Below are 27,675 nucleotides of genomic sequence, written 5' to 3'. Positions count from 1 at the left end.
AATACAATGTCTGACAAAGAAGGGAAACACCCAGAATACGTTGTTGAATATCAGTGTAACTTCTGACTGAAGTGTGTGTGGCTTAAGAGATAGAGCATTGAGACGTCGTTCTTATTGAAAATACCTCTTTAAATTTCTTCGTCGACCATGTATAGCTACGTGAAAACTCTCTACTTTAGATTTATTAGTGGTTATTTTTTTATTTTGCAGGTCCTTGCATTATCAGCTAGAATATTGGCACTGTTATATGAAGACTCATGGGTATAAATTTGCATTTCTTGTTATAAATTTGCATGCAATTATTCGTAAAGCACTTGTTGATTTTTGCGTTGCTTAGACAACCAGAGATATGCTATATTACTGCTGTGCAGCATCTTGTATTATTCTGTGCATACAGATTAATAGTATTTTCAAACAAATTCAGATTGTGTTTTAAGACTCATTCTCAGTATGATCACTTTCCAGGTAATTAAGAGTTGCAATTTTTACTGATATATAACTTACAGCTCCTTTCCTTTCAGAAATATTAAAATAATGTGTCATAAATTCATCCTGTCTTTAATATCTCAAGACCAGATCCATGTAATGTTATAGTTTTACATCATATTTCCTTCTTTATAATTGATTCAGTACTAGTAGTAATTGTTAAGCATCTTTCCAGTATACAAATTGAAAAATATTTTCATTTGAACATTTTCAAAAAACAATCACACACACACACACACACACACCTCTTCAACACTTGAAATAGATTTGTTGTTCATGGCAACAAGTATTTCATTGCCATATAATACATCTTTTAAGTTACTCAGTATATATCTAAAAGGAGTCATGGCTACATGAGAACTGAACTCATTGTTAACACTAAGTTTAAAAAGTAACAAATTGGGCTTCTTTTTTAAAAAAAAAAAAACGACGATCTGGCGATGTGAAATTCCATGCTGTAAGAAGAAGAAGAGCTGTCAGCTCTCACCAAAGATTTCTGCATCACTCATGCAAGGAAGAAAACCCAAAACAAACACTTTGTACTTTTTTTTGCATTGAATTGTTACTACTGTAAAAGCTATTAACATGCATATATATAACATATTATACAGTATATTCACTGTATTTCAAAGTTCCACAGTGGTTGGTTGGTTGGTTGGTTTGGGGAAGGAGACCAGACAGCGTGGTCATCGGTCTCATCGGATTAGGGAAGGACGGGGAAGGAAGTCGGCCGTGCCCTTTCAGAGGAACCATCCCGGCATTTGCCTGGAGTGATTTAGGGAAATCACGGAAAACCTAAATCAGGATGGCCGGACGCGGGATTGAACCGTCGTCCTCCCGAATGCGAGTCCAGTGTCTAACCACTGCGCCACCTCGCTCGGTTCCACAGTGGTACAGCAACAATTCTGTGTACTGTACGTACACTTGCACACCAATGTTGGGTATGTAAATAATTAAAATTGCAGTTCTCTCCATGAGGTAGAACATAAACGAGAGTGTGTTAGTGATGTTCATGTTTCGTGTCGTTGCCAGGCCAGGTAGTGTATGTAATGGGTGTGTACTGTGTAACATGTTGAGTGATCACTATGAATGTCACATATATGCCACGTACTCATATGAGACAGCATTATCAGCACCGAATGAGGTTGAAAGGGGCCTCGTCATGGGCCTCCATTTGGCCAGTTGATATCCAAATTTGTGGGGCACTTGGATATCGTAGTCAGGGCCAGTTTAACGCTCAAATCACACAAGCTGCCATGTGGGGCACACAGCAGAGAGGGGGGCCAGAGAGCCACAATTGTGAAACTGACCATTCATAGCCCAACCAGACTGCTGACTCACTCGCAGACCCACTTATGGATCCATCTGACTGTGGATTTGGACAATGGCTACCTGATTGGCAAACCCTATTTGCCTGCACTGATGGAGTGTTGGCTGGCAGGTAGCAGTCAGGGCTAGCAGGTAGAGGTTCAAGACAGGATGTATCACAATTAGTAGTGGCCACTTGGGGCGTCAAGCCAGGGTGCCAGGGCTGCCCAAGTGCAAGATTCATATACAGTGCGTATCACAATTAGTTTCAAAACTGATCCACACGAAAAAGGGGAGTGGGGGGAGGGGGTGCCAAATGATAAGTTGCTTCTGTGGAAAAATGTTCTTGAACCGGTCCTGATCGCATTGACCCAGTGTTGGACTGCATGGATACATGAGGGCAGGCCTACTTGTTGGCAGTGTTCTTGTCAGCCGTGTCTGACCGCCATAAAGAAGGAGAGCACATCGTAATCCTTTTGCATCCTTGCCTGCAACATTCTTTGTCATCCTGCACTGTTGGTCACAGACTAGAAGCAGCTGTACTAGAGGACTACCACCCCATGCATAATGTGTGATTAAAACCACAACACAAACAGCTTTGTTTAAAGTAGTGCTGTGAGCAGGAAGCGTGAGCTACTGATAAATGGCATCACATTGTGTTCTGTGATGAATTGTGGATCTGCCTACCCCAGATGACAGTTAATAAGTGTGTTATTGATCTGGGCAGAGGTTCTGTCATTCTTCCAGTGTTTTGGAGAGGCGCAGTAGAGTATCTCCAGTCATCATAGTGTGGGGAACCATTAGGTGTGGCTTCAGGTCATGGGTGGTACAGATGTAGGGAACCCAAATGACACAACAGTGTATCATAGACATCCTGCATCCTCATATGTTACCTATCATGTAGCAGTATCATGGTGCCATTTTCCAATAGGACAATGCTCATCCACACTTGGCATGTGTGTCTATAAACTGTCTGTGTGATGGTGAGATACTCCGGTGGCTTTCAAGATTCCCAGCTTTGTCACTGACAGACAGTGTGGGACCAGCTCAGACATCAATGCTGTCCCAGTGCCAGTATCCGGGATATCAAGGACCATTTAAAACTGTTGTGGGTTAGCTTGTCTTAATGGAGGATACAACAGCTTTGTGTGACACCTTTCCCAACAAAATCAGTGCCTGTCTTCAGGCAAGAGGGAGCGCAGCATCATAGCGATTAGTAACCTTATACTGCCAAGTTGTTTGTAAATTTTACTTGATTTTGTAATACTGAAATAACATCGCATACACTCTAAACCCATGAAGTTTCATTTCATTTCCTCCTCTCCTTCTGGGTGTTTCACTTTTTTTAGTCAGACAGCACATCTAAGTGAGAGGATTCATATTCAGGTAAGCTACGGTGTGCAACATTTTTTCATCTCTAGTATTTTTGCCACAGACATGGTGCTGAGCTGCAATTTGGTTGTGTTTTATTTGTCTTCATTTCACTTTTTTACAGAGAAATCTGATGACAAACCAGCTGCTGTTCTAATATCTTCTACTCGACCAAGTACTAATCTGATTGGTGAAAATCAGCTGACTTTGGGCCACTACAGAATGTTTGTTGTTGTGGCCAACTTTAGAGGCATATTGTGCACTGTAGCAATAAGTAACCATTGTGAAAACACTGTTGATTCAAGTGTGTTGTTGTGCATAATGGTTGTTGTTATTTAGAAAAATGAATGAAATGGCTGTACCCGGTCATTCTATCACCTTGTCATCAATACTTATGCCACTTCTGTGACTCATTAATCCATTAAATGTTCCTTTTTTAAGCTACCAGCTGGCTGTCGTGGGAGGAGGAGACAGGGCTTCTCTTAGCACTCATTGTGCTGTGAGCTAATTGCAAGCTTTCACTCCCAGCATCCTCAACAAACGGCCACATTGAAGTGTGCTATTAGTACATCCACTGTAATGCAGTATTCTGCACTGCTAAGAAAGAGGCAGCGGTCTTCTCAAAAGAAGTCAACTGATGCCAAATTAGGTGGGGCATTCGAGAACTGACAGTCTGTTGTGCTACAGTTCTCAGAAATAAGTGGAGCAAGAGCAGCAGTTATGAAAGATTCATTGCACTGGACGTGTTTTATTTTATTTCTCCATTCTGTTGTGAAACACATTAAATCAGCAACTAACAGCTATGCAAAACTGGTTTACAACAAACTGAAGACAAGACTGTTAATTGTTTGCTATCCTAAGACTGGTTATGTCCTTTGTTTGAAATGTACACTGGTAAAGGACAAAATAATAGCAATCTTTCAGAGCTTGCTTGCTAATTATTTGGATGAAGGCCATGCCATTTGTATGGAGAGACTTTGTAGTTCGCCAGCAGTTTTTTGTTCTTTACAACAAAATAAAATGATAGCTGTAGGTACTTGCATGCCTAATTGGAGTGTACTGTAAAAGTAAGTTGTTGTTTTAAAGGAATTCGGAAGACATGAGTCCTATGTCAATGAGAAGAAATAACCTGCTTTATTTGAAATGGAAGAACATGAACAATGCACCATGGCTTTCCTCGGTGCACAGATTTACAATCTCTGACATTTCTGTTTGTACAAAGGATGGTGTCAAGACCAAGAAAACCAGATGCTGTTTTTGATTATAATATGTACAAAACAGGGGTCGATAGAAATGATCAGATGATCTCTTATTATTCTTTTAAGAGAAAACAAATGAATTGGTGGAAAAACTATTCTTCCACTTGTTGAAAATGGCTGGAATAAATGCTTTTGTTCTGAATCATGGGAGTAGAAATACTAACGTAAAGAATGGCTGCTATTATTCCACCTTTTTGTGGCAAATTGGCTAAGGACACTTCCAGGAAGGCACAGCATTGTCTCAAGAAATTGTTCTTTGTACATCTATCAGCAATAGTCTTGCAAGACAACACTTTCTTTATAAAATTCCTGCAGCTGAAATGAATCAGTGTCCAACACAAGACAGCATATGTTCAGAGAAGATGAAATGATCTGCTGGCAAAGCAAGCAGGAAAGAAATAAGTTAGTATTGCCTTGTTGCAACAAACTTCTTTGCATTTCAGAATGCTTCAGTCTTTACCATACAAAAGCCAGTTATGTGTGAAACTGCACAAGAAGTCACCTCACATGTTTTTTTCTGAAAGGGTAATTATACTTTCAGTCATCATTATTGTAAAATTTGTGATGTATCACAGAACTAAAATAAAAATTAAAAAATAAATCTTGAAGCTTGGTCATTTTGAATGTGTATTGTCCATTAAGGTAAATTGAACACAGATGTGCCAGTAACATTTTAAATAATGTTCCTAAATTTTTCTACGTGGCTAGACATCAAAGTGTTAATTATAGCCAGGGGTCATATCGTGTAGAGAATGCATATAGATGTGCTGGAATTAAAGTGACAGTATGAAGTCAGTGACCTGATGGAAGTCAAAAGCATAATAATACAAGTGAATGACAAACTAGACAGACAGTTGCATTTGTTCTGACCTTCAGGACTGCAGCGTTGCTCGAGCGTATAACAACAGAACTAAAGCCCGAAAGTGAAACCATATGACCATAACCCATTGTACTATTTAAAGTGTCAGCACTGTGGACATACCAACACCACCACCATCACCACCACCACCACCACCACCACCACATGTGATGGATAGGAAACATGTAGGAACTGGAGCCAAACTGCAGGTGGGAACCTTGTTCAGCTCCTCTGTTTGAATGAACTACAAAAACAATCATGCTGATTGGAGCTGTGGCTGTCAAGTCATAAGTTAACCTCTGATTGGCCATTAAAAATAAGCAGATGCTCAAAGCTTCTTGGTGCAAGCATGGTTGGAAAAGGGATTTGAATGTTACATTGCATCAGTCAGCTCTGTTTCATTTGTCAATGTGTAAGCACCAAGCGATTGAAGTGGATTCACGCACACTGTGAGGTATGTTCTGCTGTTTGTCTTCTGCAAGCAGGAAAAGTCAATGGTGCTGAGATTCATCATTGATTGGTTTATGTGGGGGGGTGAGGCTATGACTGATGGTGTTGTGAGGAAACGGTGCAGAAAATTCATGGCAGTAGCCCTGTCAAGATTGTGTGTGCAAGACGTTGATTCACAATTTCTAAACTTTCTGAAGATGTGCTTCAGATTCTGAGGACAGCCCTCTTTAACATTGTCACAGACATGTTAGGTTACCATAAATTTTGTGTATGTTGGGTACTAAAATGTTTAAGTGATGTTCACAAATCTGAAAGAAAGGTTTCGGGCTTGTTGTTAGCGTCCCACTTAGTAAATGAATCAACTTCATTTACTTCCGGTACGATGGACGTGGAAGAATTATGGGCAAATTTTAAACACATTGTAAATCACGCATTGGACAAGTATGTGCCTAAAAAGTGGGTTACGTATGGAAAAGACCCACTGTGGTTTAACACTGCAATTCAGAGAATGCTCAGGAAGCAAAGACAGTTGCACTCGTGTTACAAGAAAGATCGGGAGAATAAGGAGAGGCAAAAGTTAGTAGAGATTCATGCTGCTGTAAAAAGAGTGATGCGCAAAGCATACAACCACTACCACCGTCATACCTTAGCTAAAGCTCTTGCTGAAAACCCAAGGAAATTCTGGTCTTACGTAAAATTGGTAAGCAGGTTGAAGGCTTCCATTCAGTCACTCACTGATCAGTCTGGCCTGGCAATGGAAGACAGCAAAATGAAAGCTGAAATTTTAAATTTAGGATTTGAGAAATCTTTCACCCAGGAGGATCGTACAAACATACCGCCGTTTGAGTCTCGTACAGATTCCCGTATGGAGGACATAGTGATAGACATCCCTGGGGTTGTCAAGCTGCTCAATGGGTTGAAAATAAAGAAATCGCCAGGTCCTAACGGGATTCCAGTTCGGTTTTACAGAGAGTACTCTACTGCATTGGGTTCTTACTTAGCTTGCAGTTATTGCGAATCTCTTCCCCAACATAAAGTCCCTAGCGACTGGAAAAGAGCGCAGGTGATGCCTGTATATAAGAAGGGTAGAAGGACGGATCCTCAAAATTACAGACCAATATCCTTAACATGGGTTTGTTGTAGGATTCTCGAACATATTCTCAGTTCGAATATAATGAATTTCCTTGAGACAGAGAAGTTGCTGTCCATGCATCAGCACGGCTTTAGAAAGCATCGCTCCTGCGAAACGCAACTCGCTCTTTTTTCACATGATATCTTGCGAACCATGGATGAAGGGTATCAGACGGATGCCATATTCCTTGACTTCCAGAAAGCGTTTGACTTGGTGCCCCACTGCAGACTCCTAACTAAGGTACGAGCATATGGGATTGGTTCCCAAATATGTGAGTGGCTCGATGACTTCTGAAGTAATAGAACCCAGTACGTTGTCCTCGATGGTGAGTGTTCATTGGAGGTGAGGGTATCATCTGGAGTGCCACAGGGAGGTGTGGTAGGTCCGCTGTTGTTTTCTATCTACATAAATGATCTTTTGGATAGGGTGGATAGCACTGTGCGGCTGTTTGCTGATGATGCTGTGGTGTACGGGAAGGTGTCGTCGTTGAGTGACTATAGGAGGATACAAGATGACTTGGACAGGATTTGTGATTGGTGTAAAGAATGGCAGCTAACTCTAAATATAGATAAATGTAAATTAATGCAGATGAATAGGAAAAAGAATCCCGTAATGTTTGACTACTCCATTAGTAGTGTAGCGCTTGACACAGTCACGTCGATTAAATATTTGGGCGTAACACTGCAGAGCGATATGAAGTGGGACAAGCATGTAATGGCAGTTGTGGGGAAGGCGGATAGTTGTCTTCAGTTCATTGGTAGAATTTTGGGAAGATGTGGTTCATCTGTAAAGGAGACCACTTATAAAACACTAATACGACCTTTTCTTGAGTAATGCTCGAGCGTTTGGGATCCCTATCAGGTCGGATTGAGGGAGGACATAGAAGCAATTCAGAGGCGGGCTGCTACATTTGTTACTGGTAGGTTTGATCATCATGCGAGTGTTACGGAAATGCTTCAGGAACTTGGGTGGGAGTCTCTGGAGGAAAGGAGGTGTTCTTTTCGTAAATCGCTACTCAGGAAATTTAGAAAACCAGCATTTGAGGCTGAATGCAGTACAATTTTACTGCTGCCAACTTATATTTTGCGGAAAGACCACGATAAGATAAGAGACATTAGGGCTCGTACAGAGGCATATAGGCAGCCATTTTTCCCTCGTTCTGTTTGGGAGTGGAACAGGGAGAGAAGGTGCTAGTTGTGGTACGAGGTACCCTCCGCCACGCACCGTGGAGTATGTATGTAGATGTAGACATTCCTTCAACATTACCATGAGGAGGGGGAGGAATTTCTGAACATTATTGTGACAGGATGAGACATGGCTGCACTATGTTAATTCTGAAACTACGGAACAGTTTAAACAGTGGAAGCGCACACATTCTCCCAATAAGCTGAGAAAATTCAAGCGACACTGTCAAACTGTAAAATGATGGTTACAGTTCTCTGGCACTGTAAAGGAATTTTGACAACAGATTTCATCAAAGCTACACATGATACTACTGTGAACCCACAGACTTGTTATGTAGCTCCCAAGAAACTCCAAAGGCCAATCCAAAACAATGGCAATATATGGATTGCCGAAGGATTCATTCTCCTACATAAAAAGATGTGACTGACTGTGAATCAAACTAAGGAAAACCTCAGCCTTTTTAGCTGAGAGATTTTTCAGTATCCTCCCTGCAGCCCGTGAGTCACGGTAGTTGGTAGATAGTGGTGCCCAGTTAGATGCTGTGTTCCTTGACTACTTTAAGCGATTCGATACTGTTATGCACTGCTGCCTAGCGAGCAAAATATGAGCATATGGAATACCAGATCAAATGTTTTATTGAACTGAAGAACACACGTCATTCTCAATGGAGAGAAATATCAGACGTAAAATAGACTGTGGGCATACTCCAAGGCAGTGTTGTGTGTCCATTACTTTCACAGTTCATAGATCAGTGACATACTAGAAAACATGGAATATTCCACAAGGCTTTCCATGGGTGATGCCATTGTATAGAGAGAAGCTGCAATACTAGAAAATTATAGGGAAATGTAGGAGGATTGACACTTGGTGCAGGGACTGCAGTTGACACTCGGCAGAAACAGATTAAACGTATCACATACACATAGATAGAAAGGCACATTATTGTATGATTACAAAATTGCAGAAGTCACTGGAACCTGTTACCTCAATAAAATATCTAGGAGTATGTGTATGAAGTGATTTATAGTGGAACTATTGCATAAAAGTAATTGCAGGAAAAGCAGATTGGAAGAATTCTCAGAAAATGTAGTCAGTCACCAAAGGAGGTAGTGTACAGAACCCTCATTCGAGCAGTACTTGAATATTGCCAATTAATATGGGATCAGTACCAGATAGGATTGAAAGAGGATATAGAGAAGATCCAAAGATGAGCAGCATGTTTCAATGCAGTAAGGATGAAAGCATCACAGAGATGATCAATGATCTGTCATGGGATGCTGCAAGAGAGGTGTTCTGCATCACGGTGTGGTTCACTGTTAAAGTTCCGAGAGCGTACGTTCTTAGAGGAATTACCGCTACTGCCCAGGTCTGGATACCGTCTCAAGTATACTTTCGGTGTATTCAACGAATGTGACGAAAAGAGTGCAAGAAAAATTAACGCCTAACTTTATTCATATTTATGTCCAGCAAGAGTGTGAATAGAGCACTTATTTGGCGGAGCGGACACAAGAAAGAATCATGATAATATGGGGGACCGGAATCAATACTTTCGTAAAATAGTGCTCTGAGCTCTGATTATTTAACAGCACACAACTCACCAGCTTGTTAATATAGGATTGCGTGAGGCACTTTTAGAATTTGTTGAATTTATGGTGACCAAAAAAAAAAAAGTGAAATTTAATTAAAAGAAACCTTTGAATTAAAGAAAGTATTTCCTTTTTTTAGGGAATAATCTTTGTTTTGCCGAGAAATGGCCAATGTCTGTATTGAACTGAATGTTCTTAGTTTTTACTTTAACACCAAATAAATTAATGCATTCACTTTTTTTTCTTTACTAATTATGATGCGAGTCTTTGAAAGAGTCTGTTGATGACGGAATGCAATGAAATTATTCCTATGCAAGATGTCTGTCAAGAATGATAGATTGTTCGGCTGTCCTTGTTGTTTATCTAGTGTAATGAAAATGTTGAAAATAAACCTTGTTCTTACTTCTGCATGAAGGTCACCATACATATTAAAGAAAAATGCACTATTAGCATAAATTACAATATATTATTTGAAATTCACAACTTAAAATACGAAATGGCTGCCATAGTGTGCGTTATCTTCAAGGCTAGCACATAGTAATAACGCTGGTCTTTTTGGTTTCTTGGACCAGCGAGTAAAAGAAAAATTACATTACTACATAGATTCTATACAATTATAAAGTCTGTTTGTACCATTACTATTTCATTTCATTTCATTACAAATTACCGTTATGACAGTTAATTACACTTGCATTTTCAGAGTTTTACAATTGTCATTTTACTTTGTTTTGTGTCCGACTTGTCGTTGCACGATTCAGTGTTCTATACCATGTATCGGTACAATGAGTCAACAAATATAATGCTTCCTCCTAAGTATATCTTGCGAAAAGACCATGATGATAAAATTAGAGAGATTCAATCCCACATGGAGGCTTACGAGCAATAGTTCTTCCTGTGAATTATTTGTGACTTGAATAGGAAATGAAGGAAGTGTCAGTGGCAGACAGCACAAGGTGATTTGTGGAGTGTGGATGCAGACATAGTACGAAGGGACTGTCACTTCCCCAAGGCCTGGCTTGATAATCAGCACTTCATGACCGATAGTGAGCTCAAGGTTGCTGAAGCGACATGTGACACCATTCTTTGATGAAGTGATTAAGGAGCTGGTATCATGGTATGGCAGATATTTATACTTGAGAGGTGACTTTGTGAAGAAGCAATATTAACATGTAAATACAGATGGTATATATAAAAATATCTATTTTTTCTGTTTTTAATAGCCAGTCAGATATTAATTTATGAATAGCCTTCATACTTTTGACACAAAGAAAATACAGGAGAGAAAAGTCATAGTGAGAATACCCTACTTGGTAGATAGAAAAATGTAAGTGGTTCAGAAACAGCTAACATTTGGGACATCATTTACTTTTGTGGGCAAAATCGTGGTTCAGATAAGGCATTCCTCAACACATGTCACCAGCTGAAGCTCCCACAAAAACCTGTACATGCAAATGCACTTGTAATGATAGAATTGCTACAGACTGTTGTCTACCATACAGGTAGCTAAGCTCACAGACAAACTCACTCCCGCTGCTACAAGTACAACCCTAAAGGCAGACAGACAAAGGTGAGCAGTGGGTTCGCAGTGACGAAGTCACTACCATCTCCATCAAAAGAGAGAAGCAGGGCGAAGAGGTTGAGAAGGAAAGTAAACAGCCTAATGCAGCAGTGTATGCTGCACTACTGTTGTGTGGCAAAATGAAGAAGATGAACCTCATTCTGTTTCGGCAGATTTGGCGAACATAGGGCTATCAAACTGGGAACTGATGTGCACTGCCAGTTCTCCATAACTGTAAGTTCTGTTCATGCTTCAGCAACCATAAAGCAGTGCACCAGTGGAATATGGCGTGTGGAGATAATCACATCTGAAGGCCACAAACGCTGCTGTTAGCCAGCACATTGGCATAGTGGTGCAATAATGGTCAACTAGTGTGTATGCAGTGACGGTGAAATAGGGGTTCTACACAAGCCAAAGGCTCACCATGTTCACATAATTCCACAAGCAATCTATTCATGCCAATACCTAGACCTAAGGTGTATGGCCTGCAGATATCTGGCGGGGCATGCCCGAACTGACACACAAGTCTGCTGAACTCTTCACTGCTCACTGGGTCACTGAGCTTGCCTATTTGTAGTGTTGCTGTGCTCTGCACTGAATTGTTTTACTTTCAGGTGGCTACAGTACATTTAACCAATTGATGAAATGCTATACCGATGTCTTATCATAAGAGTCTTACCATATGTTGACATAATACCAGTGGTGGTTATCAGGTTGTGTGTTGTCAGCCGTATGCTTTCAGAACGGTAATTGAATCACTGTGTTCCAAAATAATTCTGCTTTGTGTCATTCTGAACAGCAACAAAGCCTCCCTCTTCGAAGAAATTCCGTCACCAAATTGAGTACAATGCTACTCCAACAAAAGTTAGCTATGAAAGTGCTGGAGACTGACACATCGTCCCATTTAGAAACCCAGGTCTCTCCTGAATTCATACAATGTCAGTGACTGGTTCTGAATACTGTGCCCACGTGCTGTGAGCAAATACTAGGTCAGTCGATACATATGTACACTTGGTCTCCAATTGTTACTGTTGTCCACACTCCTTGCACTCGCTTTAGCTATTGACACTGCTGTGACATCACTAGGTAACATTCGTCAATGCAGCAATGGTATTATTGGGTTTTACAATCAGATTCATTTCTGTGTCCAGCAGTGTCAGTATAGATTTACAGATATAAGGTTACTAGGGTCTGGAGTTGATGGTTTTCTTCTGCGTCTAAATTATGAAATCTGTGCACCATGTTATGGAAGATACCAGTAACCACTTACACACTTCCATAAGTACTGACACACAAAACGATTTAGAGATTAGATTATATACCACAAGAATCTATGGTGGCAACCCTATCAATTTTACCTCATTTTATTAAACCATAAGCTAACAATCCCTAATTTCAGTCAGGAGAACCATGCCTTTCCTAGTACTCATTACATACCCCCCCTCCTCTCTCTCTCCCTCTCTCTCATCTGCATATCACCTGAAGCTGCCACAGCCCCCACAGGATACAGTGGATGCACAGTGGACCAGGTTTTGTCCAAAACCCTGGGCGAATTCATTTGTTTATTTAGTAGGGGAAGCCGACAAGTGTTTGCCACCTTCCGGATGGCAATGACAGAATTGAGGTACATGGCCTGCATTCTTCGTCAAATGATTTTACAGAAATTATTCGGTAAAAAATTTCGTTTTTGCTGTATGTGAACTTTGCTATGTGTCAGGTTCAGTGTGGTGTGCCCATCATTTCAATAATGGTCATAGTTGTGATACTTGCATGAAAGTAAGGCACTGTGCAAAATTAGTTTGCAATGAGAAATAGAGGCTGCTATGATTTTCTGTTTGGCGCATATTACATAATATGTTGCTGTGTATGTAATTAAGATAACGTATTGTGAGTTTTTCTTTAGACGTAGGTGGAGGTCTGTACTGTCACCAATCTAAAGAAAATTGATCTGACGTAACACACTCATTTGCAATTGCATCACGCCAGCAATAAAGCCAGAGTAAAATATCCACAACATTCCTCATATTTCATAAACAGTTTTAGATATCGAAATGAGATTTTGGCAAATGCCAGCACACAAAGAGGAGAGTATTTTGCCATATGATTATTATGCAGAACTTCATTATCTATCATGTTATTCCAATAACTACAAACTCTTTCGATGAAAGAATTTAATTCTTAAGTGCCATTGACAGCTGGTGAAATGAGAAATGCCATGCGTTTTGGAACAAGGTAAATGAAGTCATTACATGCTTATTTTCTATCAATAATGTGCTTTTTCATAACATGCCAACCTTACTTTTCTTCAGTTCCTCACTTAATAAGTCACTGTTTCAGAATTCCCCCGCAGTTGCATCTGTACAACATGTTAGCGAGTTGAGACTGTGTAAACTTTGCTGAGTTCTGGCAAAACATGCAAATTTTATCATGGCAACAATAGAAATGTGTATGTTTTACTCAAAATTCGTCACTCATGACACTTCTCTGAAAGCTACAAAGGATTAACAAGCCAGACGAAAATAAATCGCTGCATTTTCGGTGGAATTCTTTATAGATACTAACCAAAGCAGAGGTGACAGATCTTTTTGAACGGTCACTGTACAGGTATGGGTTTGAAGGCACCCCGCTTAATATATACAAAACATGTGAGCGTACACTTAAGTTTAGAATAACACTTCCCATCCAGCACTCAGTATTTCCCCTACAGCCCCTGCCCGCAGCCCCACCACCACCACCACCACCACCGCTCTCCCCATGCGTGCTCTGTTGTCTGCTCATATACCGGCCACGATGTTCTGCGTGCACTATACAGCTTGTGACTCATTGTTACCACCATGCTGTAATGTTGTTTACCAATTCTTGTTACTTCAGTGTAAAATGTTCAGCTTATGCACCACACAGGCTCTGCAATAATAATTGACAAATCTTATACTTAAGAGGTGCTTTTATAGCTCCCACTGCGCAATCTTAATACAGCACTTAGGCCTGTGCACACAGAGTGATACAAAAGAAACACTTTGTCTATGTGAGTTAGGTGTCGACCTCGAATCTCTGTGTAGTTATAGTGCTCCACAGACAGCAAGGCTGCAGAGTGGCTCACCAGTAAATTGCATGCAACATGTTTCCCACCAGTTGTCAAGTGATCTCCTTTGTGTTGTGTCTTCAAACTCAGCTCAGTATTGGTGTAATTCAAAGATTAGCTTCGTACGGGAAGTGGAAAACCATGCCATTTTATACAGCTAGAAGCCCCCAGGCTACTGTATGAGGGATATGCCAGAGAAACCATGGTGTGAAGTGGGAAAAGAATTTCAGGTACTGTACATCTGTTGTTCAGAATAAAATCAGGAGTTTGTTAATAGGAACAAATGGACAAAATATATGACACTAGGATTATTCTTTTGTGCGAGTAGCAGCCTGTGTCATTCTGTAAAATCATGAGGGAATGCTGAAAAGTAATGCCTCCAAATTTTGTATGTGAAATCTCTTAAAGCTTTTTGAATAAAACAAATCTTGTTAACATTCTACATATTTATTTTTCATGCGCACATATTTAGTTCTCACATAATCACCTTGGCAACAAACACATTTCTCCCAAGAGATCAATTTGTTGATACTGTCACTGTAGGAATGTTTGACTTGGTTGGAGCCACAATCTCGCCTCTGCTTGCACAACTTCATCAATATCAACATGAAGTCCTCGAAGGTGTTCTTTAAGTTTTGGAAACAGATGAAAATTGGATTGGGCTAAGTTCATCAGACTATATGGAGGATGATCGATGACTGTGAAGCCAAGGTGTTGCAGATGTCACAGTGGTCGTATGTGGTATGGTACTGTCATGCTGAAGGAGAGCATGCTCCGCAGGTGGATGAACTCTTCAAATTTGAAACTTGGTTACAGCATGCTGTTTTTCACGTACCAACATGATTGTTATACGCTGACATGTTACACACTAGAATTTGGAGCCCTCTAGCGGCAAATGGCTGTAAATATGTAGACATAAAGAATAAAGATGTAGAATGTTAATAACATTTGTTTTATTTAAAAAGAACTATGAGTTTTCAAGTAAAAAAATTTGGGACATTATTTTTCAGCACACCCTTGTACGTTATCAAGTGGAAATGACAGGAAAATGACAGAACAGTCACAAAATCTTTGATACATGTAAGTGCAGTGGTGTCCAGATACAAATGATTTAATGTGCACAAACTACCATCACCACATTTCTGTATATAAAAATCTTAGGACATTTGGGCTTTCAAAACAGTTCAGTCTTTCTGCAAAAAGCAATGAATTTTGAGTCTGTATGTTACAGCTCCTTAAATGCTACATACAGCCTTCAGTTTATGTTTCTGTGGATGAATGAAAGAATCGAGAATTTTCTTCATTTCTCATTCATTTGTAATTATAATAGAGAACCACATCTTCCTCTCAGCTTGAATCTGTAGTCAGTAATTCAAGTTCAACCAGAAGATGCTGAAGTGTGAAAAAATTGTCCCTCTCTTCCTACACTCACAAGGCAACTGTGGTTTCTTGTTGCGGAGTTGTGCTGTGTACAGAATTGTGCCACCATCCGGTTGCCGATTCAGATAGCCTACCCATTGTTTTCCTTTTCTGTCACTCTGTGTGTGGATGGCCTTACTCATCGGTCACCACGCAAATAGCACTTGAATCATCACCAATTAAATCTCCTGATATTAGACCTACATGATTTTTCGAGTCCTCCCATCCTTACAAACATTTTCTTCTTCTTCTTCTTCTTCTTCTTCATGACATGCTATGCTGGTATATTATTATCAGTAGTAGATGTTTTGCTATCATGTTAGTTCCACACAACAGATGTAGGTATGGTGATGTTGGTATGGCCTATAACACCATCTTCTATCTGTTCAGTGTCTCAGCTCCATTTAAAAAAAAAAAAAAAAAAAAAAAAAAAAAAAAAAAAAAAACGTGATGATGTCAGAAATCTTTTTTAAAGTAGAACCACAACATTGCAGTGTCTCTAAAGTCACTGGCCCACTTCTGATTCCCATTTTACTCTTCCTTTCCTGTAGAACTGTATCAGTGGTAATTTAGAATTCTTGGCCAACTCATAACATTATAATTTGCCAGAAGTTCTTTCACGAAAGATAAGATTCTAACTCTGTTTTGGGGTTCCTTTAAATAATAATAATAAGTAATCATATAACACACAAATTAAGTTGGGTAACAGTAATGTCCTCCATGAACCATGGACCTTGCCATTGGTGGGGAGGCTTGTGTGCGTCAGCATTACAGGTAACCATACTGTAGGTGCAACCACAATGGAGGAGTATCTATTGAGAGGCCAGACAAATGTGTGGTTCCTGAAGAGGGACAGCAGCCCTTCCAGTAGTTTCAGGGGCAACAGTCTGGATGATAGACTGGCCTTGTAACATCAACCAAAATGGCCTTGCTGTGCTGGTACTTTGAATGGCTGAAAGCAGCAGAAACTAGAGCCATAATTTTTCCCGAGGGCATGCAGCTCTACTGTATTGTTCAATGATTGCATCCTCTTGGGTAAAATATTCCGGAGGTGAAATAGTTCCCCCATTCAGATCTCCGGGCAGGGGGACTACTCAGGACATCATTATCAGGAGAAACAAAACTGGTATTCTATAGATTGGAGCATGGAATGTCAGATCCCTTAATTGGGCACGTAGGTCCATAAAATTTTAAAAAGGATATGGATAGGTTAAAGTTAGATAGTGGGAATTAGTGAAGTTTGGTGGTAGGAGGAACAGGGCTTCTGCTCAGGTGAATATAGGGTTATAAATACAAAATCAAATAGGGGTCATGCAGGAGTAGGCTTAATAATGAATTTAAAAAAAAAATAGGGATACAGATAAGCTACTGTGAACAACATAGTGAATGCATTATTGTAGCCAAGATGGACACACAGCCCACACCCACCACAATAATACAAGTTTATATGCCAACTAGTTCTGCAGATGAGGATGAGGTGGAGGAAATGTATGATGAGGTAAAAGAAATTATTCACATAGTTAAGGGAGACGAAAATTTAATAGTCATGGGCGACTGGAATTCAATAGTAGAAAAAGGAAGAGAAGGAAAAGTAGTAGGTGAATATGTACTGGGGGAAGGGAATGAAAGAGGAAGCTGTCTGGTGGAATTTTGCACAGAGCATAATTTAATCCTAGCTAACACTTGAATTTAAGAAACATGAGAGAAGGTTATATACGTGGAAGAGACCTGGAGACACCCGAAGATTTCAGATTGATTATTATAATGGTAAGACAGAAGTTTTGCTCCTGAAGTAGGTGGTGCAGGAGCAAGAGGGAGGGAAGCACCCCCCACCACCAAGGGGGCAGGTGTAGTCTCTGTTGGAGAAAAGAGAACCACCTGTATGAACATCAAGAGCTCAGATGGAAAGCCAGTTCTAAGCAAAGAAGGGAAAAACAGAAAGGTGGAAGCAATATATAGAGGGTGGGGCGATGTACTTCAGGGCAATATTATGGAAATGGAAGAGGACATAGTTGAAGATGAAATGGGAGATGTGATATTGCGTGAAGAGTTTGACAGACCACTGAAAGACCTAAGTCGAAACAAAGCCCCGGGAGTAGACAACATTTCATTAGAGATACTGATAGCATTGGGAGAGAAAGCCATGACAAAACTCTACCATCTGGTAAACAAGATGTATGAGACAGGCGAAATACCTTCAGACTTCAAGAAGAATATAATAATTCCAATCCCAAAGAATGCAGGTGTTGACAGATGTGAAAATTACCGAAATATCAGTTTAATAAGTCACGGTTACAAAGTACTAACACGAGTTCTTTACAGAGGAATGTAAAAACTGGTAGAAGCCAACCTCGAGGAAGACCAGTTTGGATTCCGTAGAAATGTTTGAACACGTGAGGCAATACTGACCCTATGACTTACCTTAGAAGATAGATTAAGGATGGCAAACCTACGTTTCTAGCATTTGTAGACTTAGAGAAAGCTTTTGACGATGTTGACTGGAATACTCTCTCTCAAATTCTGAAGGTGACGGGTGAAATACAGGGAGTGAAAGGCTATTTACGATTTGTACAGAAACCAGACAGCAGTTACACAAATCGAGGGCCATGAAAAAGAAGCGGTGATTGGGAAGGGAGTGAGACAGGGTTGTAGCCTCCCCCCAATGTTATTCAATTTGTATAGTGAGCAAGCAGTAAAGGAAACAAAAGAAAAATTTGGAGTAGGAATTAAAATCCATTGAGAAGGAATAAAAACTTTGACGTTTGCTGATGACATTGTAATTCTGTCAGAGACAGCAAAGGACCTGGAAGAGCAGTTAAATGGAATGGACAGAATCTTGAAAGGAGGATATAAGATGAACATCAATAAAACCAAAACGAGGATAATGGAATGTAGTCGAATTAAGTCGGTTGATGCTGAGGGAATTAGATTAGGAAATGAGACACTTAAAGTAGTAAATGAGTTTTGCTATTTGGGGAGCAAAATAACTGATGATGGTTGAAGTAGAGAGGATATAAAATGTAGACTGGCAATGGCAAGGAAACCGTTTCTGAAGAAGAGAAATTTCTTAACATTGAGTGTAGATTTAAGTGTCAGGAAGTCGTTTCTGAAAGTGTTTGTATGGTGTGTAGCCACGTATGGACGTGAAACATGGACGATAAATAGTTGAGACAAGAAGAGAATAGAAGCTTTCGAAATGTGGTGCTACAGAAGAACGCTGCAGATTAGATGGGCAGATCACATAAGTAATGAGGAGGAACTGGATACAACTGGGGAGAAGAGACATTTGCGGCACAACTTGATCAGAAGAAGGGATCAGTTGGTAGGACACATTCTGAAGCATCGAGGGATCACCAATTTAGTACTGGAGGGAATTTGAGGGTAAAAACAGCAGAGGGAGACCAAGAGATTAATACATTAAGCAGATTCAGAAGGATGTATGTTGCAATAATTACTCGGAGATGAAGAGCCTTGCATAGAATAATGTGGAGAGCTGCATCAAACCAATATGTGGACTGAAGACAACAACAACATGAAGTCATTAAATCATAATTAATTCAATAATTAATTCATTTCCAGTTTTAGGAACATTTTCAGTACATTTTTGTATATATATTTTTGGATGATGTCTATGCCATCATCACAAATTGTGTGTGAAAACTAAGTAAGTAACATTTACGTAGCAGGTAACTTGAACTTTTACTTATCTATCAAAAGTATTGTCTTGTATTGTAGCCAGTGTCATCAGTTTTTCAAGTGGTTAATGAAAATGAGTAGACATATTTATGAGTCTATATACATGTGAAATGAAGTGTAATATGGATTGGGTTGTTTAGTGATTATGATGTCGGTCAACTCAGTATTGGGTCTCATGGTCTGCCTCATTACACACACCTCAGAATCTGCTGCCCAAAATTTTTGCACGAGAGGCTGCCATAGCATGCATGGAACAGAGCAAGGCAGTGTAGGATTTCTTGTTTGTACTTAATTTGCTACAAATTTTCTTGGGAAAAGTGGTTGTTTGCGTTGGGTATAAAAAAAAAAATGAATCCTAATTTGTTTTGTATTTCAAGAAATTAGCAAATGTTCTCAGCATAACAAAGACCCTGTCACAAAATGGAAAAACCCGTTAAATAACCTAAATATTACACACAAAAAAATTATTAATCAGGCATTGAAATAATTCATGAATTTCAGCATCATATATTTTCCCATAACACTTTGGATACCAAGACTGAGCATAGCTCAGGCCACAACACTGTGTTCAAAAGACTGCACCCAAGTATAGCTCGGGCCACAATTTTCTCAATGCTGAGTTGCCTATCACACGAAAACTGGACTCATTTTGTATGCCCCATACGGGTCCGGCAGCTAGAATAGGCCTGAGGTATTCCTGCCTGTCATGTGCCTAAAAGGAGTCTCACATAATTCGGCCTTTATGTGACGGTCCCCTGTAGGGTTTGACCCCCATATTTCCAAATTTTCCTGAAGAGTGAGCCAATTGGGGAAGGGCACCTTACATAGTGCATTGTGTCCATAGTGCATTGAGATCTTTAAGCCCCTTTCTTGTTGTCGCATTGCAGTCCCGCTCATTCTCTTTCTCTTGGGCGAGGATAAATTCCTGGGTGTGGTTTCCCCCATGCACAGTGCAGTGTCGTTTTCTGTGCTGACGACGACCATGGACTTATTTGCACCTGATATCCAGCACGGTAGCCAGTCTGTAGTGGTGGGGCCGTCATGTACCCCATTGGTTGTAGCCCCCTGAAAGCACAGGGATCGCTCTGCTGATGCCTGCACCATTAACTCCCCACGTATGCCAAGGGGTAGATGCCTATCTTCCTGGGACATTGCACTGTTCACCTTGAGCCACGGCTTTATCTTTATGGCGAACTTCTTGCTGTGGTGGAGACGAATCGTTTTTTGGGCTTGCTTTTTGATGCCCGGTTGACTTGGCTCCCTCATATTTGGCAGGTTAAACAAATGTGCTGGCGCCATCTTAACGCTCTTCGTTGCTTGAGTCACACCAGCTGGGGTGCCAATTGGTCTACCCTTCTCTGACTGTATCAGGCGTTAATTCAGTCCCGTCTTGATTATGGGAGCCTGCTTTATGGTTCGGCTTCGCCTTCACCGTTGTGGTTGCTTGACCCCATCCTTCACTGGATCCGACTCGCCACTGGGGCTTTCTGTATGAGCCCTGTCGACAGCCTTCTTGTAGAGGCTGGTGTCCATCTGTTGTGAATCGTGAGCCAACGACTACTGGCCGCTTATGCTGCGCATGTTTGTAGCTTGCCCAGGCATCCCAATTACCGTCTCCTGTTCCCTAACTCGGTCATCCATCCTGTACGGCGGCCCCAGTCAGGGTGTTCGATTGTGGTTCGCATCTGGTCTCTTCTCTCTGTGCTTTATTTTTTCCCTCTCTGGGCCCACATGTGTATACCCCTGTGGTGTGTGCCCTGCCCATGCCTTAAGCTGGGCAAACATGCTATTAAGCAGATGGTGATAATATTTTGGCTCGTCAGTGTATAATCAGGGCAAAAACAATGCATAGAGTGAGCCAAAACAGCTGTGCCTCAGAGATGACAGGGCTATTAGTACAAAAATTGTATAATTAAAAGAAAATAGCAACTAACCAGTTTTACTTATAATTATGTACCATTTTTGAAACAGCAGTGTAGTTCGTCTTAAATTCGTAATTACAATGTATAGGCAAAATTTGTTTTAAAGTATGTAGTAGTGTAGATGCATTGATATTAGAATAAAGCAAATGTGAGCTAATGTTAGACAAAATTACACATACAACCACTAAAAGAATGACAAAAATTCTTTTAAATATTTACAACATGAATAAATCCATGTGGATTTCAGCATCATTCTCATTGTCACAGGACTCAAAAGAAATTCTCTAGATCATACATAATCAAGTGCATGTACAATTTTTTAGCATTAGAATTAAATGACTTAGTCCTGCTAGTACAAATTGAGACACACGGCTGCAAGGCTGTTTTAAAAGCATGCCTGTAATGGCAATATCTTCATTGGCGTGCACTTAAACAAGATTCTCTACATTTCTTACAGTTACAGTTTCCAACTTCTTTTCTCTGTACTTATATGCAATTTCTCATTAATTTGTGTTATTTATAGGCACAATATATGAGTGTGAGGCCGCAAGTTCCATGTTTAGTAAGCCTTATTTGAAAGTATTGTGTTAACAATTATGACAAGAAAAACGTTAGCTGGTAATGACTCACCATGTACATAAGGAGGGCAACAAAATTCTATGGGAGTAATGTATTACACTTAACAAAATGCACATCACCCACATTTTTTTAAAGGCAAACTCCTTGGGAGCTAAAACCCATGTAGGACGTTCAACTATCCACATTTAAAGAATGCATATAGAGTCATGCTGGTGTAATGGGATGATGAGAACTGATGGAAAATGATGGCATGCAATCGAATTCAAAACAGGATGTGATGGAGCTTATAGTGAAACTAGCTATCCTGTAAAGCATAGCTGGAGACAGTGCAATAATGTGTTTTACAGGTGTGGAAAAAACAAACATCCAGAGGCTGCATTTTTCCAGTGGTTCCATGTGGTATGAATTTCAATGTCACACTTTTCAGGAGGGCTAGTTTGTTCTAAAGGAGTATGATTTTATAAGCAGACCAAGAATCAGGCAAAAGCAAGTTATTTTGTCCAGCTGTAGGCCAAAAACAGTGCTCATGTCATTGTTGTATTTCTCTTATGCCCATTTTCCCAGCCTTGCTTACAATGATGTAAATATTCCCTACTGCCCTTGCAAGATCACGAACATGAGAAGGAATTGCAGGGGACAGAGCGCCTCAAAGGTCTTGCAGTGAGATAAATAAATTTACAGCCTATTTACCATTCAGATTAGCAGTCGCCTTAATTGTATACAAAAGCATTAAGGCATTGATGTTAGCTGATCTTGAGACAACTCCTGGTACCTCTAATTTCCAGGGTTTCTTTCATATGCATTTCATCTTCAAATCCTGATTGATCCAAGCTGATAACAAATTCCTTACTGAACGATGGCATAAGTTTGTTTATCTCATTAACAAATTTTCAGGCCAATTTCACAGATTGCTATGTATCGTCAAGTCGACGCTTTTTTAAAAATTTTGTTATCTTACATCTTCCAATTCTGTAGCACTGTTTGAAGTTGTGCAACCATCCACTTCTTCCCTTGAAATCGCTGCAATCTATGTTGCGCACAGTTTGATGTGGAAAGGTCACTATCATGCCCATCCTGTAAATTCTATTGAGCATCCTTGAAATGTGGAAACACCAGATTTTGTAACAAATACACCTTCTCCTCTCTTGAATAACTGCAGTTTTTCTTATGCACTACATGGTCATATTGCTGTGCACTTATTCAAAATCTGTTCATAACTGTGTTTTTACTATGCTGCAGATGATTTCCCTTGTATATAATTATATTTAGGACCAACTCTTTGGACAGAGATTGTCCTTTGTTATGTTTCACTGGTGACGGGATTTGTGGCTCCCTGTCTGACAAGGATGATGAACAGCATGGCTGAAAACCTGTTTCAGTATCACTTTTACTTGTTAAGCACCTATTGTCATCATTGTACTTCTCATGTACATTGTCCGCACACTCGAACGTATACAACACCACACATTTCACTGACTCATCTTGCAGAAATGCTGATTTTCATCTGTCACTTCTTTCTCACTGTGGAAATTCTTTGGGTTCCTTTCTGACAAAATTTCAACTTTGGCAACTGTAATGGCCTTCAAATTACTCACAATTAGCTGATATCGGTTATAGAGCTGTTGGAAACTGTGAGCAAATGCTTCTTGTGGAATCGCTCATAGCACCGTGGTCACATGTTTGTGGACATCTTAACGTCTGCCTGCTCAACTGTCTTGCTCAGTGCAAGGTGACTGTTCTTCAGCACCATCTGTATTCTCCAGATTCGGTGCTGGCAGACGTCTTTTTGTTGCCCCAACTGAAATAAGCCCTTAAAGGCTTGCACTTCTCAGATGTTAAGTGTGAACGCAGTGCATCAAGTGATTCCATAAGAAGTAGTTGCTGACGATTTCCAACAGCTTTACAACCAATGGCAGAAGTGTGGTATAGCTAATAGTAATTACTTTCAATGATAGTAAAGGCATTTTATTTGTAACTCTTGTTTCCTTCATTTTTTGAGACTAGTTGCTGAATTATTCAGATGCATCTTGTATCGTGTTTCTACATAGTTCATGCCATTTTATACTGCAGGTCTTGTGTAAATATCATGTTTCCATAAGCAGACTGGTTAACTTAGTAAATCATTATTGTTATGGCATTTGTATTTGCACGTAATGAAGTTTGCAAAATACCAGAAATATAATTGCATATTCACCTAACAAAAATTCTATTTTATCCACATTTTTACATTTTGTTATGATTTCTTGTTTGTGTTGTCATCGTCATCGTCGTCATCATTCATGATAGTGGCTAGATTGGATTGTGTAAAAATTGGACCATCCTCTCTGTTAATGTTGTCAACTGTTTTTCTTGATACTACAAGGCGAGATCCATCTATCATCCAGACTGTTACCCCTGAAACTACTTTAAAGGCTGCTGTCCCTCCACAGCCACATGTTTGTCTAGCCTTTCCATTGTGGTTGTACCTGTATTACGGCTATCTGTATCGCTGAGGCATGCAAGCCACCCCGCTAACGGCATGGTCATTGTTTCATGGGGAAGCCACGAAATATACATAACTCTTAAATAATTAAGGTAGAACATCACAATAAACATTAGATAATCATCAGTAAAGACATTGTGTGCAATATAGCATAAATGCTCTCACCATTGGTATGACATATTAAGTCCTGTTGTTGGCCTGCAATATGCGGAATTATCACAGCTCAGGAATAGTGTCTAATGTATCTGATGTTTTTATATCACTTGAAGGTCTATAAATATGTTATAATAAGTAACACTAAGTTAAATGTAATGTTCGCTAAGTCTGTTAGCCAATGCAAAGTCATAGTAACATTGGTCACGTAATCTGCAGTATCATTAATCATAATTTTATAATTAATAAGGAATAAGTAGTGAAGATATTAGGATAGGTTGATAGAATCGAAGAGAATCTATAATTTAATTAGAAAATGAAAACTGAAACTGAAGACATTGCTGCCAAGCTACGTGACCTTACATACGACGACAATATACCTTCCTGAGGGTTAATGCCCAAAAACAGGTTACCATGATATGCATATACATATTTGTTAACCACATTAGTCACCATCAAAGGACCCAATATAAATTTGAAAGGATGTTTTAAGTTCACCACAGATAGATATTGACTTTTCCTTAGTTATGGCCGGAAGTAAATCACTTCCTTTGAATCACAGTGTTTTTAATTTGTTATCATGCTTCTGCTTCCTTATTTCTCATTGTTTTTCCATAGTTTTCCTAACAATTTCTTCGCTCTCCTGTGATCAAGACTTTTGCAATCATGATATTCTATTATTTCAATTATAATGTTGACAGGTTTCTTGTCATACAGTATTTCAGAAGGTGAAAATCCAGCTGAAGTTGTTATAAGCTGTTTAAACATATTCAGAACAGTTAACTTGCTTGAGGCAAGTTGAGTGATTTTTTTTATTTTATGCAATCAGTTCTACATAGTCTCCTAGTTTCCATCATATATCTTGCCATAGGACTGCTTGATTTAATTCCTCTCACTTTACAAAGTTTTTGAAGTGGGCTGTGTCCCTTTATCAGAAAGAAATACTTTTGGTATATCCACGTTAAGAAAATAATCTCTGATAATTTTTGAAATAGTGTTTTTAGCTAGATGCTTTCTTAAGTGGATATAATTTTATAAATTTGGGAAATAGAGCTGCCATTTCAAAAATATAACAGAAAATATGTTTTGTTTTTGGCAGTGGTCCATAAATATCCGTGGCCACAAGGTCCATCTGTTTCTTTCGTATCGTATTATGTTCTGCATATACCCCCTACATGTTTGGTTACTGTCCTTCACGCTCTGGCATCTTTCACATGTTGCTAACTTTTTTCTAACTCTCCTGGAAATGTTGTGGAAATACATATTTTCCTTAATTTTCTTAGTGTCTTTGAATCCCGCATGAGAACTTTTATTTTATATATTGTTACTGCATCACTAAACTGCTTGACCAGCACAATTTCCAAAGTATTCCCTCGTAAACCCTGTAGCATTGCCCAACTTTTTCTTTTCCCTTTTTTACCCAAATAACTATTAGCCTCCAAGTTTGATAGTAATTTTGGTTTCTCCTTATCTAATTGCAAATGTTCCTTATCTCCTTACCTTCTAAATCCCTTTTAAATATTTTTTCACATTCCCTGCTGCTGTCTTCAAATTCAGTCCCCGCCTCCACTGGTAGTCCTGACAGAGCATCAGCAGCTAAGTTTATCTTCTATGTGTTTATGGTATAACTGGAATGCTGTAGAAATAGTGCATACCTAGTTATTCTGCTAGAATACAATGTGCAGTCTTGTAAATAAATCAAAGGCTTGTGGTATGAATAGACTATAATTTTGTGTTGCAATAAGTAATTTTTAAGTTACAGAATGCCCAATGGACAGCCAAAAGTTCTTTTTCTGTAGCGTTCTCGCTTCCCACGCCCGTGTTCCCGGGTTCGATTCCCGGCGGGGTCAGGGATTTTCTCTGCCTCGTGATGACTGGGTGTTGTGTGATGTCCTTAGGTTAGTTAGGTTTAAGTAGTTCTAAGTTCTAGGGGACTGATGACCATAGATTTTAAGTCCCATAGTGCTCAGAGCCATTTTTCTTTTTCTGTAACTATAAATTACTCATATTTTTGTAACTTTCTGCTGGTGAATGCTCTATTTTTCCATCCTCGATCTTTTTCTGTAGTAGACTTGTCCCTACTCCGGTGTCACTGCTATTCATCATAAGGCAAAATGGTAATATCAAGTCTGGCCTCTGACATTTTACTCTCACTCTCTTCATCTCAATAGAATTCCGGCAGTTATCATCACAAACTGAAATGATGTTTTTCTTTAATGTGTTGTTCAAGTAAGATGCATTTAATGGCTGATTACTAATAAATTTCTGGTAAAAACTACATAGCCCAAAAATAATTTTAATTGTTTCTTTGTCCTTGGGACAGGAAGTTTTTCATTGGTCTCGATTTTATCATTGTCAGAAATTTCATTTGTCTCACAGCAAATTTATTTTTTTCTAGCTTCAGAGACATACGGTACATCCCTTCCTTACTTTTTCACATTCTTACGTTAACAATGGAGAATGTTCTTCCCAGTTGCTCCCAGTAACTAAAATACAAAAAACGTAAGTGATTAATTTGGCAAGTAATTCTTTCACCAAAACAGAATCTAATATGCAAATAAATTAAGCAACCAACACACAAAGTTTGTAACGTACAACACAGTATTGAAAACATCCATCCCCATATAAGAAACTTGGCTCAGAAGGAATTTGATTGAATCCAGAAGTAAGGTCCAGGCCAGTCATGAATTTTATATGCTGAAATTTATGCAATATTTCATCAGTATTTTCATTGTGATCAGTTTCTCTTTCTGGAAACTTGTTTAAATGTAGAGAATCAAAATTTAGCCTTACCCCCCACCCCTATCTTTCTTTGAAACAAAAACAGGGTTGCTGTATGCACTACAACTACTTAAGTTTACCCCAATATTCCATCTCTGTAATTCCTTTTGAACAGTGTCTCTTTTTGAAAATGGTACACCCTATAGCTTAATAAAAAATGGTTCATCATAATATTCCCATAACAGTACCCTTAATTTTTCGAATTGTTCAGGATTAACTTTTTTGCCTCCTCCAGTTCTGCTTCTTATTATAAGTCTGTGATATTGTTCATCAACTAAATCCTCTTCTATGTAATCACCATAATCCTCAAAATATCCCCTTTCATTAGTTGCCTCCTGATTTGGTTGTTACTGTTTACATAATTCAG

The 27,675-nt window shown here is 39.4% G+C and overlaps 1 protein-coding gene across 1 annotated transcript in view; it reads left to right on the top strand.

Moving 5' to 3' along the window:
• LOC126235852 (structural maintenance of chromosomes protein 4-like) overlaps positions 1–27,675 on the top strand; it is a 329,466-nt gene that overhangs the window by 53,163 nt on the left and 248,628 nt on the right. The gene's annotated exons all lie outside the window — the stretch shown is intronic.

This window comes from Schistocerca nitens, chromosome 2 (assembly GCF_023898315.1).
Source record: "Schistocerca nitens isolate TAMUIC-IGC-003100 chromosome 2, iqSchNite1.1, whole genome shotgun sequence".
In the NCBI taxonomy this organism is placed as follows: domain Eukaryota; kingdom Metazoa; phylum Arthropoda; class Insecta; order Orthoptera; family Acrididae; genus Schistocerca; species Schistocerca nitens.
Note: the sequence above shows the minus strand (reverse complement) of the source record. Positions and strands in the feature narration are given on the sequence as shown.